At 39.5% G+C, this 18,373-nt stretch overlaps 1 non-coding gene across 1 annotated transcript; it reads left to right on the top strand.

Annotated features, from left to right (window-relative positions):
• Positions 1–16,598: 16,598 nt before the first annotated feature.
• On the top strand, positions 16,599–16,702 carry LOC130834242 (small nucleolar RNA U13). The gene has a single exon (XR_009048626.1). It is a non-coding gene; the product is annotated as a small nucleolar RNA U13 (small nucleolar RNA).
• The last annotated feature ends 1,671 nt before the right edge of the window (positions 16,703–18,373 follow it).

The raw sequence follows: 18,373 nt of genomic DNA on the forward strand, positions 1-18,373 counted from the left end.
TGTTGTTTTCCAGTTCATAAACATGGTATGTCTCTCCATTGTTTAGGGTTCTCAATGTTTTATAGTTTACTTTGTAAGGATTTTGCACATATTTTGTTAGGTTTATTTCCAGGAAAATGGTTTTTTAAATGTATTGTTTAAGGAATATTCAAAAAATTTTATTTTCTAAAGATTGTTCATTATAGAAATACTTTAAATCCAGCAAATTTGCTAAATACATTAATTCTAATTATTTGTAGATTATTTTGAACTTTTACACACACAATCACACTGTTTGAGAATAAGGACTGTTTTAATTTTTCCTTTTCAATCCTTACAGTACCTCATTTACAAAGCAGGCTAGTTCAATATTAAAAAATCAATCAGTGTAATTAACTCACCGTATCAACATATGAAAGAAGAAAAAGAGTGTGATCATTTCAATATATGCAGAAAGAGCATTTGACAAAATTCAATACCCATTCATGATAGAAACTCTCCAAAAACTGGGAATAAAAGGGAATTTCCACAACTTGATACAGGGTATATACAAAAAACCTACAGCTAACATCAAACTTGGCAAGATTGTGTGCTTTCCCCTCTAATACTGGGAACAAGGCAAGGAAATCCATTCTCACTACGCCTATTCAACATTGTACTGGAGATCCTAGCCAATGCATTAAGGCAAGCAAAAGAAATATGCATATGTCTTGCAAAGGAATATAGAAAATTGCCTTTATTTGAACATGGCATAATTGTCTATGCAGGAAATATCAAAGTATCTTTTAAAAATAGAGAAAAACAAATATCGTATATTAACACATACATGCAGAATATAGAAAAATGGTACAGATCAACTGGTTTGCAAGGCAGAAATAAAGACAAAGATGTAGAGGACGAACATATGGACACCAAGTGGGGAAAGTGGGGCAGGTGTGGGGATTGGAGTGGGATGAATTATGGGATTGGGATTGCCATATATACATTACTAATAAGGAAAAAAATATCAAATTGTACACTTTAAATATATGCAGTTTATTGTATGTCAATTGTATCTCAATAAAAGTTCTTAACGAAAATAAATAAATAAAATGCTAAACAAACAAAGCTACCAGAAACCTATAGAATGGGAAAAATCATATATATGATGAGGGACTAATACCCAAAATATATAAAGAACTCATACAACTCAATAGCAAACAAAATCTGAAAAAAAAATGGGAAGAGGATTGGAGTAGATATCTTTCCAATGAAGACATACAAATGACCAACAGGTACATGGAAAGGTGCTTAACATCACTCATCATCAGGGAAATGCAGATCAAAACCATGAGATATAACCTTACACCTGTTAGGACGGCTGTTATCAAAAAGACGAGCAATAAATGTTGGCAAGGATGTGGAGAAAAAACAATTTTGCACTGTTGGTGGGAATGTAAATTAGTGCAGTCACTATGGGAGACAATGTGGAGATTCCTCAAAAAACTTAAAAGCCACATGACCCAACATTTCTACTTCTGGGCACTTATCCAGAGGAAATAAAATCACCATCTTAAAAAGACATCTTGACACCCATGTTCATTGCAGTATTATTTACAATAGCCAAGGCATGGAAGCAACCCCTAATTGTCTATTAATGGATGGATGGGTAAAGAAAATTGTTAATGTTCAGGTATAAAAAAAAGAAGGAAATCTTGCCATTTATGACAATATGAATGGACCTTGAGGGCATTATTCTGTTAATGCAGTTAAATTACATTGATTATTTTAAAAAAATATTATGCCAACCTTGCCTTACTGAGATAAACCTCAATTATAATACTGTATCCTTTTTATAAAATGATGGATTTCATAAATCTTTGTGGATTTTTGCATCTATGTTCCACTTCTCTACTTTTGAGCTCTGAGTTTTTCCCCATCTCTTGGTTGACTGATGTATACCTTTTAATGCTTCTTTTATAAGGTGTATTTTTAAAAATAACCATAATATTATTATCAGACATAAAAGTAAGCAATAATTCCATAATATAAAAATATCCAGCCAGTGTTCATAAATGAAGATATATATGTATTGTAAATATAAACAGGAGTGTATTATACACATTTATTTTTACTTTGCTTTTTTAACTTAACAGTATATCCTGGAGGTCACTCTATAGAGATATAAATGTATTTCTTACTCTTTTTTACAACTGCATGATACTCTATGGTATGGATATACCATAATTTATCCACCTAGTCCCCTCCTGATGGGAATTTAGGTTGTTTCCAGTCTTTTGCTATTACAAATGGTGCTTCAGTGAATAGCATGTATCATTTTGTAGTTTTGCCAGTGTATCTCTGGGGTAGATTCCTATAAGTGTGATTACTAGGGCAAAGGGTAACTGCATATGTAATTTTGCTGCGTTACCAAATTCCCCTCTAAAGGGGTTGTGCCATTTTGTATTTCCACCATCAATATATGAAATTACCTGTTTGCTGACAGACTTGCCAACAGAGTGTGCCAAACAGAGTTGGTAATATTGCCAATCTGATAAGTGAGAAATGGTATTTCAGTATTGTTTTAATTCTCTTGTGAGTGAGGTTGAGCATCTTTTCAAATGGTTAAGAATCATTTGAATTTCTTTTTCTGGAATTGTCTGTACATATTCCTGGTCTATTTTTCTATAAGAGTTTTGGCTTTTTACTTTTCTGTGTCCAGAAGCTCTACATATGAAGGATGCCAGCCCTGTGCCTGTGATGGAAATAGCAAATGTGTCTTCCCAGTTTGTCACTTGTCTTTTTACTCGGCTAATAATATTTTTGACATGCAAAACTTTTTAGTTTTTATTTTTTGGTAATTAATATCTTTCCCTTATTCTTTCTGGATTTTTAATCATACCCTTTCTCCCAGGTTACAAAGAAATTCATCTTGTTTTTTCTAGTATTTGTATGTTTTATATTTTTACATTGAAATCTTTGATCCATTTAGAATTTATTCTGATGCATGGTGTGAGGAATAGATCCAGTTTTAACTTTTTCCATGTGATTATCTGGTTGTCCTACCATCTAACATCTTCTTTTTTCTGCTAAAGCAGCTAAGATGCTGTCTTTATTGTGTACTAAATTTCAGTGTGCAGTTGGCTCTATATTTGTGTTTTTATTTATGTCCTTTTGAAGAAATGTATGTGAATGGTATATTTTGGGCCTCTGTATGATGACTCTGTGTTGCCTTCCTGTCGTCACTTGTTATAAAGTTCTTGGTTCACAGCCTTTCCCCCTTAGTGAATACAGATGTCTAGACTCTGGTATTAACAGTGCAGAGAAATCTGGGGCCAGGCTGATTTTTGGTACTTTGTAGATAACCATTTTTTAGGACTGAAAACTTCTAGGATTTGTTTTTGTCTTTATATTTACAGTTTAAAATTGCTCTTAGATTTTTGTCTGTGGTTTTCTTTTCACTGTTTTTTTAAATCTATATTGCCTTGATCTTTTTTCAGCTTTAGGAATTTATTTTTCAGTATCTTTGGCTTTTTTAGTTTCATTTGGTCTCATCTCTCAGAAGCACCAGTTTCCCACACGCTGATTTCCAGTCTCTTGCTTCCATTTCTGTTACATTTTTCTCCTTCAGTTCATTCTTTCTTATCCTTTCAGTTTGCATAATGGGAAAGTTTCTTCAATTTGTCTATATTTCCAGTTTTATTTTTCACAACATCTGCGCTCTACACTTGTGAATTTTAATGGTTGCCTTTTTAGTTTCCTTGTAATTATCCTTTGGCTAATAACCTGTATATCATGGCATTAGAGTCAGACAGACAAAGCTGGATTCAGATCACTACCCTGACATTTTCAGCTACTTGACCTTGAGCAAGTTATTTCACTTCTTGAACTCTCAACTGTCTATTTTATAGTAGAGATGGTTTTTAGGAGGAGACAGAGAATATATATACTGTGCCTGGCATATAGTAAGTATTCAATAAGTGAGAGCTATTATTAAAACTTTATTCCACTGTCTCTTTATCTTTCTGTTGCCTTTTTATTTCAGCCCGTTATTTCCTTACAGATTCCTACTACCATCTCTACAGGTAATATCTTCTTGCATAATAACAAAATATTACTAAAACCTTTTTTTCCCTGTATACTGAATTATGTCATTTCCAGAGAAAGAATCTTCCTCTGGGTCATATAGAAATAGTTTTCTTCCCCTTTCTTAGTGGTATTTCTTCATACGCTCCATGTGGGTTTGTGTATCCTTTACTTATGTTTGGAAAAGGTAAACTATGTTCCAGTTTGATGTTCTGAAGCAGACAGTATGTGAAGCTTGCCTTAGCTTGGCCTCTGTTCTCCTCCTGAGACACCCAGTGCAGGAGAAGTGGCTGATGGGCATGCATAGCTCTGTTTCTAAGCTGCAGAAACTTCCTCCAGTGCCCTTGTGTTCCAGTGAAGTAATGTCTCCTTTGTCCTGCATTTCTCGGTCCTCTGTGACTCTGAATGGATGTGTAAGTAAAAGAAAAGAAACCCTTGACTCCTAGAAGTCCTGTTATTAAGACTCTGCCTGCACCTTCCCACCTGACATGTTAGGGAAGTTTACCCTCCGGTTGCCACTCACCACTGCCAACCTCCCCCATCACCCCTTTCCTCCAGCCACACTTTTTGAAGATGTTGTTCTAAAACTTGCCTTCTGTGTGGAAAGATGGTAAAGGTAAAAAGTGAAGAAAGAAATAATATTCTGGTAGCTCCACAATTCAGCATCTTTGATATGAGGTTTATCAACTTTCTGACTGGTAGATGGTTTTTTTTAAAAAAAAAAACAGCTTTATTGAGATATAATTCACATACCATGACTCACCCAAAGTGTATAATTGAATAGTTTTTGGTATTGGCATAGGCTTTTTTAAAAATTAATTTTTATTGGAGTATAGTTGCTTTACAATGTTGTGTTAGCTTCTACCGCACAACAAAATGAATCAGCCATACATATACATATACCTCTCCCTTTTGGATTTCCCTTCCATTTAGGGCACCACAGTGCATTAAGTAGAGTTCCCTGTGCTATACAGTATGTTCCCCTTGGTTGTCTATTTTATACATAGTATCAATAGTGTATATGTGTTGATCCCAATCTCCCAATTCCTCCCACCCCATCTCTTTCTCCCTTGGTATCTATATATTTGTTCTCTACTTCTGCGCTTGTTTGTTTGTTAATATTTATTTATTTATTTGGCTGCACTGGGCCTTGTTGCAGTGTGAGAGGTCTAGTTCCCCAACCAGGGATCCAACCTGGGCTGTTATTGGGAGTGCGGAGTCTTAACTGCTGGACCACCAGGGAAGTCCCTTGGCATACCCATAGGCTTTTAAAGAGTACCCTCGTACTCCTTTTTAGATATTATCTTTCTTAGATGAAGCTTGGGTGTATTTTCTCTAAGGTTTACCCCATCTGCCTCATAATAAATGCAGATTCTGATATAAAACATCTGTTAAATAGGAATTCATGAGTCCTTGCTGATAATCAGTAGGTGAATTAATAGAGAGGAGATTGCAGAAGGCTGACTGGGAAATGAGGAGGAAGTGCTAGAGTTGGAAAAATCATCATTTTTCAACTTTTACAGTAAAGTTGGGGTCAGGCAAGAATCACCACAGGATGCTCACTCTAGGGCGAATTTTGATGAGGAGGTATATGTTTATATGATCTTAAAGTATCTCCTCACAGATTGTTTCTAACTCCCCACAGTTAGAAGGAGAAAAACAAACCCCAGTTTATGTCCTTGGAGAAAAATGGAGAAATCAGGCAGTGCCTTGGCCAGGTGACCAAAATTAACAGCCCCAGTGAGGGACAGATAGACATTGTTTGCCTCCAGTGCGATACCCTGAGAAGGACATGACCTCAGCCACGCAGTATTCCATCTGAGTAGTCTCATTCTAATCACACACAAACATCAGAGAAATACAAAAATGAGGACAGTTCTATTTAAGGCGGGGGGTGGCATTGTGTTTTTCAAAAATGCCAACATCATAGAGCACAAAAAAGGGGGGTGGAAATGGCCAGATAGAAGGAGGCTAAGACGACGTGATGACTAAATGCAATACCAGACCCTAGATTGTATTCTATACTGGAAGCGAGAAAAGGCTGTAAAGGACATGATTAGATTAATTTCCAAACCTAGAATACAGATGGTGGGGTAGATAAAAGTATTATGCTAGTGTAAATTTACAAAGTAGACAACAGTTCTGTGGTAATGTAAAAGGACATTCCTATTAACCAATAAGGACCTATTGTATAGCACAGGGAACTCTGCTCAATGTTATGTGGCAGCCTAGATGGGAGGGGAGTTTGGGGGAGAATGGATACATGCATATGTATGGCTAAGTCGCTTTGCTCTGCACCTGAAACTATCACAACATTGTTAATTGGCTATACTCCAATATAAAATAAAAAGTTTTTTAAAAAAATTATATTCCTATTCATAGGAAATATATACTGTAGTATTTAGGGATAGAGGGCCATGCTGTATGTTACTCTCATGCTTCAGCAAAAAGTATGCAGGGAAGAGAGAGAGGGAGAGAGAGAGGGAGGGAACACAATCTGGGTACAGGGGTGCCTTGTGCTATTTTTATTTTTGCTACTTTCTGTAAGTTTTAAATGATTCCCAAATAAAAAGGTTGTATCTTATTTTTAAGATGATGTATCACATTGATTGATTTGCATATATTGAAGAATCCTTGCATTCCAGAGATAAACCCCACTTGATCATGGTGTATGATCTTTTTAATGTGCTGTTGGATTCTGTTTGCTAGTATTTTGTTGAGGATTTTTGCAACTATATTCATCGTGATATTGGCCTGTAATTTTCTATTTTTGTGACATCTTTGTCTGGTTTTGGTATCAGGGTGATGGTGGCCTTGTAGAATGAGTTTGGGAGTGTTCCTCCTTCTGCTATATTTTGGAAGAGTTTGAGAAGGATAGGTGATAGCTCTTCTCTAAATGTTTGATAGAATTCAGCTGTGAATCTATCTGGCCCTGGGCTTTTGTTTGTTGGGAGATTTTTAATCACAGTCTCAATTTCATTACTTGTGATTGGTCTGTTCATAGTTTCTATTTCTTCCTGGTTCAATCTTGGAAGATTGTACTTTTCTAAGAATTTATCCATTTCTTCCAGGTTATCCAATTTATTGGCATATAGTTGCTTCTAGTAGTCTCTCACGATCTTTTGTATTTCTGCAGTATTGGTTGTTACCTCTCCCGTTTCATTTCTAATTCTGTTGATTTGCATCTTCTCCCTTTTTTTCCTGTTGAGTCTGGCTAATGGTTTATCAATTTTGTTAATCTTCTCAAAGAACCAGCTTTTAGTTTTATTGATCTTTGCTATTGTTTCCTTCACTTCTTTTTCATTTATTTCTGCTCTGCTCTTTATGATTTCTTTCCTTCTGCTCATTTTGGGCTTTTTTTTTTTTTTTGCTCTTCTTTCTCTGTTTTAGGTGTAAGGTTAGGTTGTTTATTTGAGATTTTTTCTTGTTTCTTGAGGTAGGATTGTATTGCTATAAACTTCCCTCTTAGAACTGCTTTTGCTGTGTCCCATAGGTTTTGGGTTGTCATGTTTTCATTGTCATTTGTTTCTAGGTATTTGTTGATTTCTTCAGTGATTTCTTGGTTGTTTAATAGCATATTGTTTAGCCTCCATATGTTTGTATTTTTTACAGTTTTTTTTTCCTGTAATTGATATCTAGTCTCATGGCGTTGTGGTCAGAGAAAATGCTTGATACAATTTCAGTTTTCTTGAATTTACTGAGGCTTGATTTGTGACCCAAGATGTGACCTATCCTGGAGAATGTTCCATGTGCGCTTCAGAAGAAAGTGTATTCTGTCGTTTTGGGGTGGAATGTCCTATAAATATCAATTAAGTCGAGATGGTCTAATGTGTCATTTAAAGCTTGTGTTTCCTTATTTATTTTCTGTTTGGATGATCTGTCCATTGGTGTAAGTGGGGTGTTCAAGTCTCCTACTATTATTGTGTTACTGTTACTATTATTTCCCCTTTTATGGCTGTTAGCATTTGCCTTATGTATTGAGGTGCTCCTATGTTGGGTGCATAGATATTTACAATTGTTATATCTTCTTCTTGGATTGTTCCCTTGATCATTATGTAGTGTCCCTCCTTGTCTCTTGTAATAGTCTTTACTTTAAGGTCTAACTTGTCTGATATGAGTATTGCTACTCCAGCTTTCTTTGGACTTCCATTTGCATGGAATATCTTTTTCCATCCCCTTATTTTCAGTCTGTATGTGTCCCTAGGTCTGAAGTGGGTTTCTTGTAGACAGCATATAGAAGGGTCTTGTTTTTGTATCCATTCAGGCAGTCTGTGTCTTTTGGTTGGAGCATTTAGTCCATTTACATTTAAGGTGATTATTGACATGTATGTTCCTATTACCATTTTCTTAATTTTTTTGGGTTTGTTTTTGTAGGTCTTTTCCTTCTCTTGTGTTTCCTGCTTAGAGAATTTCCTTTAGCAATTGTTGAAAGGCTGGTTTGGTGGTGCTGAATTCTCTTAACTTTTGCTTGTCTGTAAAGTTTTTGATTTCTCTGTCGAATCTGAATGAGATCCTTGCTGGGGAGAGTATTCTTGGCTGTAGGTTTTTCTCTTTCAAGGCTTTAAGTATATCCTACTGCTCCCTTCTGGCCTGCAGAGTTTCTGCAGAGAGATCAACTGTTATCTTTATGGGTTTTCCCTTATATGTTATTTGTTGCCTTTCTCTTGCTGCTTTTACTATTTTTTCTTTGTGTTTAATTTTTGTTAGTTTTATTAATATGTGCCTCGGTGTGTTTCTCCTTGGGTTTATTCTGTATGGGACTCTCTGCACTTTTTGGACTTGATTTACTATTTCTTTTCCCACGTTGGGGAAGTTTTCCACTATTATCTCTTCGAATATTTTCTCAGACTCTTTCTTTTTCTCTTCTCCTTCTGGGACCCCTATAATTTAAATGTTGGTACGTTTAATGTTGTCTCAGAGGTCTCTGAGACTGTCCTCAATTCTTTTGATTCTTTTTTCTTTTTTTCTACTCTGTGTCAGTTATTTCCACCATTCTATCTTCCAGGTAACTCATCCATTCTTCTGTCTCAGTTATTCTGCTCTGCATTCCTGCTAGAGTATTTTTAATTTCAGTTATTGTGTTGTTCATCATTGTTTGTTTGCTCTTTAGTTCTTCTAGCTCCTTGTTAAACATTTCTTTCATTTGCTGCATCTGTGCTCTAATACTACTTCTGAAATCTTGGATCATCTTTACTATCGTTATTCTGAATTCTTTTTCAAGTAGACTGGCTATCTCATCTTCATTTCCCTGGTCTTGTGGGGTTTTACCTTGTTCCTTCATTGGCTGCATCTTTCTCTCTTTTCTCATTTTTAACTTACTGTGTTTGGCATCTTCTTTCCTTAGGCTGCAGGGTCATAGTTCTTTTTAACTCTGTTGTCTGTCCCCAGTGGGGATGTTGGTCCAGTGGGTTGTGTAGGCTTTTTGTGGGGGGGGGGGGACTGATGCCTGTCCTTGTGTGTGGAGCTGGATCTTATCCTTCTGATGTGCAGGGCCATGTCTGTTGGTGTGTTTGGGTGTGTCTGTGGGCTTAGTATGATTGCAGGCTGTCTGTCTGCTAATGGGTAGGGTTATGTTCCTGTCTTGCTAGTTGTTTGGCTTGAGGTATCCAGCACTGGAGCTTGCTGGCCTTTGGCTGGAGTTGGATCTTAGTGGTGAGAATGAGACCTCTGGGAAAGCACTTGCTGATTAATATTCCATGGGGTCAGGAGTTCTCTGGTGGTCCAACGTCCTGGACTCAGCTCTTCTGCCTCAGAGATCCAGGTCTGACCCCCAGCCAGGGCACCAAGCTCCTTGAAGCTGCACAGCATGGAGAAAAAGGAAGTAGAAAGAGAGAAAAGAAAAAAAGAAAGGAAGAAAGAGAAAGGCCAGACAAATCCCCAAAACAGGTGGTAAAAGCAACTCTAAACAGTCAAAATCACACTTGCACTTGCGAAAGAAGAAGAGAAGGAGAAGAGAAAACAAAGAAAAGAGAAAGAGAGAATACAAAAGAGGGAGTAATCAAACCCATTTACAAACCCACAAACAAATGTATATGATAAAGGTTATACCAACAAATACATAAAACCGGGAATGAGTCAAACATACCAGGAAGTCCTCCAATACTTCTAGGTAGGTCTCTGCACCTGCTGTGGGGAGGACTGTGGAGAGCTCAGACTGTAATCTGGTATTAGTCCTGTGTGTATTTGCCCTCACAGCCCACAGTTGTCCCCTAAGTCTAAGCCTCTATTGTAGAAACACTTGTCTATTCAGGTGATCTACAGGTGCAGAGTCTATCAAGCCTATTGTGGGCATTAAATCTGCTCCTCCTGTGGCTGTTTCCCTTTCTCTTCTTTGGTCCTACAGTCCTCTGCAATCAGTTTTGGTTTTGGTCCCTTCTTTGTGTGTGGGCTGCTCTCAGGAGTCAGTTCCCTGCCCAGGCAAGAGGGGGCAAAAGAAGGTGATTGGGGCTCACTTGCAAACTCAGATTGGGGGGAGGGAGAGGTATGGCAGTCTAATTGATATTTGCGAGAGTGCTTGCAGCAGCAGACGTCAGCGTGATCTTGAGGTGTGCCATGCGCTCTTCCAGGGAATCTGGGCCCGAATGCAGGACCCCCGGCACTGACGGGCTGCACCTGCTGCCGGGAGGGTGTGGCCAATGACCTGCCTTGCACACAGGACTCTTGGCAGTGGACAGCAGCAGGCAACAGGCTCTGTGTTTTGATTTAGCGGCTGCGGGTCACGGGTGGTACTGGCACAGGTGCCGCTCTGCCGCTTGTGAGTTCACGGAGCAGCAATTTCCTCTCAAGCACCCTGAAACAAAGGTCTCCTGCCTCTCCGTCAGGCCCAGGCTTTCCCCCAAACTCCCTCCCAGCTAGCTGTGACACACTTTCCCCTCAGGCTGTTTTCTTGCAGCCAGCACCAGTTCTCTCCCTGGTGTCTGTTCTCCAAAGACCAAGCCTCGGTGCCCAGCCCCCACCCACCTCTGCGGGTGAGCAGACAAGCGTCTCTGGCTGGGGAGTGCTGCCTGGATACTCGATGCAGGAATCTTTCCCCTCTGTCCTCCACACACCTGTTGTTGCTCTCACCTCTGGGGGCTCCAAAGCTCCCCCTGCCTGTCCCCGCCAGCAAGGGGGCTTCCCAGTGTGTGGTAATTTCCCCCCTTCACAGCTCGCTCCCAGAGGGGCACTTCTCCTCAGCATTCCTTTATCTCTTTTCTTCCCTTTTTTCTTTTGCACTACCCAGTTACATGGGAATTTTCTTGCCTTTCTGGAGGTCTGAGGTCCCCTGTCAGCATTCGGAAAGTGTCCCCCAGGAGCTCTTCTACAAGTAGATATATTCTTGATGTATTTGTGGGGAGGAAGGTGATCTATATGTCTTACTCCTCCGCCATCTTTTTTTGGTTCTCCCCCCACTCCCCCCATTAAATTTTTTAATGGGCATAAACTATTACAGCACAACTGTGGGTGCCCTGCTCAGATGTCCTTTGCACTTACCATTCTTGTGTATATTGACACTAAGGCATCCAACCACCAGCACGTTGACTTCTTTACTGAAGGTTTTATTTAGCCTCAGGCAAAAAATACTGTGAAGTTAAAGCATCCCCACCCCAGCTGCCCTCAAGCTACACCAGAAGGGGGTGGGTTGGTTTCCCAAGGGGGAACAAGTCTGAGACACATTCCACATAGCATCCCAGAGGTCCCCAGCAGCACTGAGCTCAGTGGCCCATAGTGGTGACCTGCTCAGTAATATACCCTGTTTTTACTTCCTTCTTTTTAAAAAAAAAAAAATTATTTATTTATTTATTGGCTGCGTTGGGTCTTTGTTGCTGCACACTGGCTTTCTCTAGTTGCAGAGAGCAGGGGCTACTCTTCATTGTGTTGCTTGGGCTCCTCATTTCGGTAGCTTCCCTTGTTGCAGAGCACAGGCTTCAGTAGTTGCAGCACATGGGCTCAATAGTTGTGGTGCACAGGCTTCATTGCTCCATGGTATGTGGGGTCTTCCTGGAACAGGGATTGAACCCATGTCCCCTGCATTGGCAGGCAGATTCTTAACCACTGCACCACCTGGGAAGTCCCTACTTCCTTCTTTCCTCTCTCACTTCCCCACTCCCAGAGGTGCCTCCAGGTTCACCTCCCAATAAACCACTTGCACCAAAATCCTCAGCTCAGGACCTGCTTCTGGAGGAACCCAAATCAAAACATTTGTTAATACCTAGTGGCACTTACTGTAGAGGGAGACAAATCATCACATGAATGGTTGTAAACTTAAACTCACACTGGGCATCATTAAACTCCTGTTCGTAACTGCCGGGGAAGACATTTTATTTTGGAAATGGCTCATGCATTCATTGTTTAGAAGATTCTCTTTCTTTCTTTTTTTTTTTGTAAAAGCACTTAACAATTGCCAAATATAAGAAGTAGAAAAAACATTTATGTAAGCTACAGGAAGGGTACTATTAAGTAAAAGTGAATATGAAAATAAATTGATTCTGCCCTCTTTGATTTTGGAATTCTAAAGAAGACAAAACAAATACAGATACATACAAGGAGATTTGAATATAACATGTTTTGTGGATTTCTTCTTAATCATTGCTTTCTGTTTGCTATAGCTTTATGCTCAGAAAACACCTGAAAATTGTGGTGGCTTATACAATCAGATGCTTGACAATAATCCCAGGAAAATTATCTTTCATAATGAATTCCAGGAACAATCAGGTCAATGGAGAATCTTAGGTGCTGCTGAGAACTACCAATTTTGTGACAATCAATGAAATTGTGTTGCATTACAGCTTCTTTGAGGACATACAAACAAAGCAGGATGTAAATAACCCTCTTTATTTTTCTCATTTCAGCTTTGTTTTTTTCCATGTTAACCAAATCCAATGTTATTGAAGACAATATGGCATAGAAAACTATACCTGATTTTTTTCCCAGGTGGTTATTATTTTGCAATTATCTAGCAAAATAAGGACCAATATTTAGTCAGTTCCCATCTTTGAGACACTGTCCATCTGCATTATTTACAATACATGAAAACCTACTTAGCAAACATAAATAGAATATATTCAGCAATCAAATATTGGAACATGACTGTCTGGTACTAAATAAGATGAGCTAGGGTTGTGAAATAGCCTTTTACAGGGAGACTGTTTCATAATCATGAGTGATGATATGTAAACCTCTCTTCACAGAGGCAAAGTGGAAAAAGCAGTGCACTCAAAAGGCTGCTGCCAATTGCCTGGATGACCTTAGACGAGTCTGTTTATCTCTCTGAGTCTCAATTTTTTTATCTGTATGTTGAAGGGTTTCTACCAGGTGCTCCATCAGGTCTCCCTGGGAGCTTAAAATTAATGTCTGTTTAACCCAGAGTGACCCAAGGTAGAGCACAGCTCACCTGGTAGGGGCTGGGTTATGGAGACAAAAGAATAGAATGAAAGTCTTTGAAGAGATTTGAATGGTTACTTCTACCCATCCTTCCAAGTCAAGATATATCCCCACCTCTTCCAGGAGCTCAGGTTCCAGAGAAGAGGGCAGGAAAGAGGACAATGGGACATCAGGACAGTGCAGGACATCAGCCTGGCTGATATTCAGGGCAGAGGTAGGAGCCCCCGTGGAAGCCAAGCCTTATGCATGGAGCCATAACTGAGCAGCAGAGAAAGGAGTGAGGAGCTGTCGTTGGCTGATGGGCTCCCAGCAAAGGCATTTCAAAGTAAGGTCCACAGTCGTTGTTAGAACTGTCTCAGGGCAACTACCATAATTGCAGCAAGCAGATCTGAAAGTCCACATAAACAATTGTTGGGAGCTTACCATGTGATTGGGAGCTACTGGAAATCAAAAGTGAATTGCACGTAGCCCTGCTTCCTAGGAGTTTAAAATTTGGAAGGACTGGTGTGTACACCACTAATTGGCTATGCCTTAGTTTGCAGACAGCACTAAAACAAGAGTCTAAATCAAGTGCTGTGGGAGCTCAGAGAATTAAATCTGGTTCAACTAAACTGGGAGGGATAAAGGAAGGCTTTGCAATGGAAGTAATATTTAAACTGGACCTTCCTTGGGCGATGAGCAGGACCATCAGGTGGAGGATTAGGGAAGAGCAGATAAATCAGCAGGTGAAGAGGGGTGAAGGAATGAGACGACATGATATGCCTGGTTCCAGTGAGAGGCCGAGTGTAGCTGGAGCAGGAGGAGGGCCTCAGAGGTGGGAGCATGTGAAGCCAGAAGAGAGGCTGCCCATGGGCTGGCAGGTGCTTTGACTCTCGTGCTACGGGACCTGGTCCACAACACAGTAAGAGGCTGGATGGCGTCCTGCAACCAGCCATTGCCGCGGGTGTCTAGGCAGCCAAGCCCAGCTGCTGTAAGTGGCCAAGAGAAGAGGAGAGAACGAGGGGCAGAGAGAGGAAGGGTAAGAGGAGTTACAGCAGCCTTGCAGTTCCAAGCTAGACTGAGTGGTTAGGAACTTTAGTGATGGAGACATGGGCTACAGAAGAAGGTTTGAAGGGAGAGATGATAAATTTAAGTTGGTAAAATTGGGAACATCCGCAAGAAGCTCATCATTAGGCCATTGATAATGTGGTTCTAGAATTTGGGAGAGAGCCAGGGCTGGATTAACTGCTTAGGAGAAAGCAGTGGGAGTGGATGAGATGCCTTGGGAAAGAATGGTGAACAGAAAGAAAAGAAAGTGAAGATGCCTTGGGAAAGAATGGTGAACAGAAAGAAAAGAAAGTGAAGATGTCTTGGGGAGAAAACTACCTGATGAAGAGTCAGTGAACATCCCAGGAAAGATGAGGAAAGTAGGGTAAAGACAAGAGACAGTTGTACTGTGGAGCCCAAAGAAGGTTAAGATTTTACAGAAGAGTTGGGAATTTTTAAAAAGCTCAAAGGAGGTCAAGAGGGTTGAGAAATAGAGGTAATGGAATTGGAACTTAAGTGAACACAAAATGAGGAAGTGAAGTCAGTATAAGAAGAAAGAGTCCATAAGAGAGGAGACAAAAAAATTGTTGGCTTTAGGTGAAGCTAGTCTAAGGAATGTTTGGTGACTTTTTATTCAGTTGTTATTTCAAAGTTGCAAAAATAGTATGAAGAGTTCCCATATACCCAAATTCATCATTCACCATTTGTTAATATTTTACCTCATTTTTTTATCATCGTCTCTCTTATTCTCTTTTCTTGAATGATGTCAGTTGCAGATGTCATGTCCTCTTTACGTTCAGATATTTCAGTGTATATTTCCAATGAATAAGGACAATTACCTTCCATTACAACAGTACAGTTACCAGAATAAGACTTTCACATGGATATAATACCATTAGCTAATCTACATTCAGTAATTTTGTCTAAGAAGTACTTTATAGCTATTTTTTTCTCCATTCTGGATCATTTAGTTGTCATGTCTCTTTGGTTTCCTTGAAATGGAACAGTTCTTAAGCCTTTCTTTATCTTTCATGCCATTAACATTTTTTGAGGAGTACAGACTGGTTATTTTATAGAAAGTCTTTCACTATGGATTTCATGATGCTTCCTCAAAATTTGATTGAGGTTTCTAATTTTTCAGGACTACCCCAGAAGTGATGTGCCTTTCTCAAGACATCTTATCAGGAGGCACGTGATGTTGTTTTGTTGCCTTATTGGGGATGTGATCTTAGATCACTTGGTAACATGGGGTCTGCCACATTTCTCCACTTTAAAGTAGCTGTTTTCCTTCTATGGTTAGTAATTTATGGAAAGATACTTTGAGACTATGTAAATATCCTGTTCCTCATTAGACAGCCACCTATTATTAATATTTAGTATTCACTGATGATTTTTGCCTAAATCAATTATTACTGTGATGGTTATAAAATGTGATTTTTTTTCTAAAAAATTTGTTCCTTCTGCATTTATTAGTTGGTTTGTTACTATAAGGATGAGTTCATATTTATTTATTTATTTATTTATTTATTTATTTATATCAGTGCAGATAAAGAAGATTTTTAAAAAGAATGTGGGCAGGGATGGGGGGCAAAGGGGAAGCTGGGACTAACTGAGAGAGTAGCATTGACATATATACACTACCATATGTAAAATAGATAGCTAGTGGGAAGCTGCTGCACAGAGAGATCAACTCGATGATGGGTGATGGCTTAGAGTGGTGGGATAGGGATGGTGGGAAGGAGTCGTGGGAGGGAGGGGATATGGGAATATATGTATAAATACAGCTGATTCACTTTGTTGTACAGTGGAAACTGGCACAACAGTGTAAAGCAATTATACTCCAATAAAGAGCTAAAAAAAAAAAAGAATGTGGGAAGACTTGAATTTTCTTTTACATGGAATGAAAAGACCAATGGGTAATGTATGGAATATAGGGGATAATTAAAGCAATCAAGTCTGAAGAATGGGTGGGATTAAGAGTGCAGATTGAAGGAGCTGGTCCTGGACAGGTGTGGGAATTAAAAGTGAAACCAGAAAGGAAGAAAAGGTAGGAGACAGCAGCAGGACGTGTAGGGGACTCATTCCTGATGCCCCTGATCACTTACATGAAGCATGTGGTGACATCAGCCACACACGTGCTGGATTCTATTAAGACAAACCTTAGGATCCTTTCGTAGTTCATGAGCGTGATGATTGGGTGTTCACGCGATTGTGTGACATGTGCCTCCATCAAACCTTGTTACGATACTGGCACATTACCCATCAGATGTTAAAAAAAAAAAGATGAACCTTGGGTGGCTGGTGAGATGCATGATAACAACTACATTTAGTACCAAATACTGTGGTGAGCCCTAAGTATAGATCTACAATCCACCACCCAAAATTATTGAGGCAAGAAACCAAAACCAAAACCAAAACAAAACAAAAACCGAACAAAACCCCCCCCAAAATTATTGAGGCCAGAGGTATTATGGAATTCAGAACGTAAGGCAATATGGTACATATACCATATTTTACTTAATACCCCCAGAAGAATCTGGGGCAGCATGTGGTAATCACACCCAGTTTTTATTTCTAAACTGAAACCAACATTTCTAAAGTGAAAGGTAAATTTTCACACTGACTGTAAATGACAGTCTCACGTCAGCTTGGATTAGGTGAGGCCACCAAAAAGGTTTGCATCAAAGTTATAAAAAGAAGATTTGGTTTTCAGAGTCTTTAACATTTCTGAACTGTGAATAAAGGAGTGTGGACCTAAGTAAACAGTCCTCTGAGAGCAAGTACCCCCAACTCAAGGAGTCAAGGAAGACTTTGCACCTGAGCAAGGTCTTGAAGAAGGTGTATAGGCTTTTGATTAGCAGAAACTGGGGATTAGCGATAGGACAGAGGAAAGGACATTCCAAATAGAGGGGGGGATCTGAGCAAAGGCACAGAGTTAGGAAAGTCCCTGGCTTGTCTGAGTGATTATTGGTAATTTCGGGTTACTGGACCTTAGGCTGGTGGGAGGGAGTGGCAGACCACCCAGCGGGAAATGTGGGTTGGAACCTGAACGCAAGAACTCTGAATACCGTCCTCAAGGTTTGAAACTTTATTCTGTTGTCAGTGGGGCGTGACATGGTCACATCTCTGCTTTTGTTAAGTGGAACCTGGGATGAGTGGGTTCTTGCTTTGTGCTGGTGCAGAGGATTGACTGGCGGACACTGAGGCAGGAGGCAGGTGAAGTCATGGAGGGGCGATTTGTTGAGAACCGGCGTGAGCCCGGCCGAAGGGAGAATGGAGATCTGAAAGCCAAGTTAGACTCTATGGAGCTTGAGTAATTGAACAGAACGGGTGGAGGAAAGGGAGATTCAAAGAGTGGCTCCTGGCTGAAGCTCAAGGACAGAGAGTGAGACAGTATAGGAGTGATAAAGACTGAGGGCTCAGGTATCCACCCACCTGGGCTTATGCCCCAGCTTCAGCTTCCAGCCTGTGAGAAGTGCAGCTGAGAGCTTAACCTTTTTCTCACCTGCAAATGAAAGTAATAAAAGCATCTTCCTGAAACGGTAATACTGTGGCTTAACTGAGTTAATCCATATAAATATGTACTAACCACAGGGCCTGACACATAGGAAAGATACCACAGATGTTTGTGAATATGGTTGATGATTTTGCTGATGATGACATTGAGTGAGAGAGATCCCAAAAGATGTTTTAATTCTGGAATTGTGTATAGATTGACTTGTAGTTATAAGGTCATTAGAGGAAAGTTTCTCATTTTTACCTCTTTATTTAATATTCCTAGTTTCTTCAAAAAAATTTATGCAGAGTAAAACAAAAACCTGTTAACATTCTTCAAGATGTGATAATAGAGAGGTGGTTCCTGGCCTTAAGATAATATACATACTCTATACCTCTGTCTATTATGTGTACTTTTAAAAATTAATGAATCACCAAAACACTG

This window comes from Hippopotamus amphibius, chromosome 12, assembly GCF_030028045.1.
Source record: "Hippopotamus amphibius kiboko isolate mHipAmp2 chromosome 12, mHipAmp2.hap2, whole genome shotgun sequence".
Taxonomy (NCBI): domain Eukaryota; kingdom Metazoa; phylum Chordata; class Mammalia; order Artiodactyla; family Hippopotamidae; genus Hippopotamus; species Hippopotamus amphibius.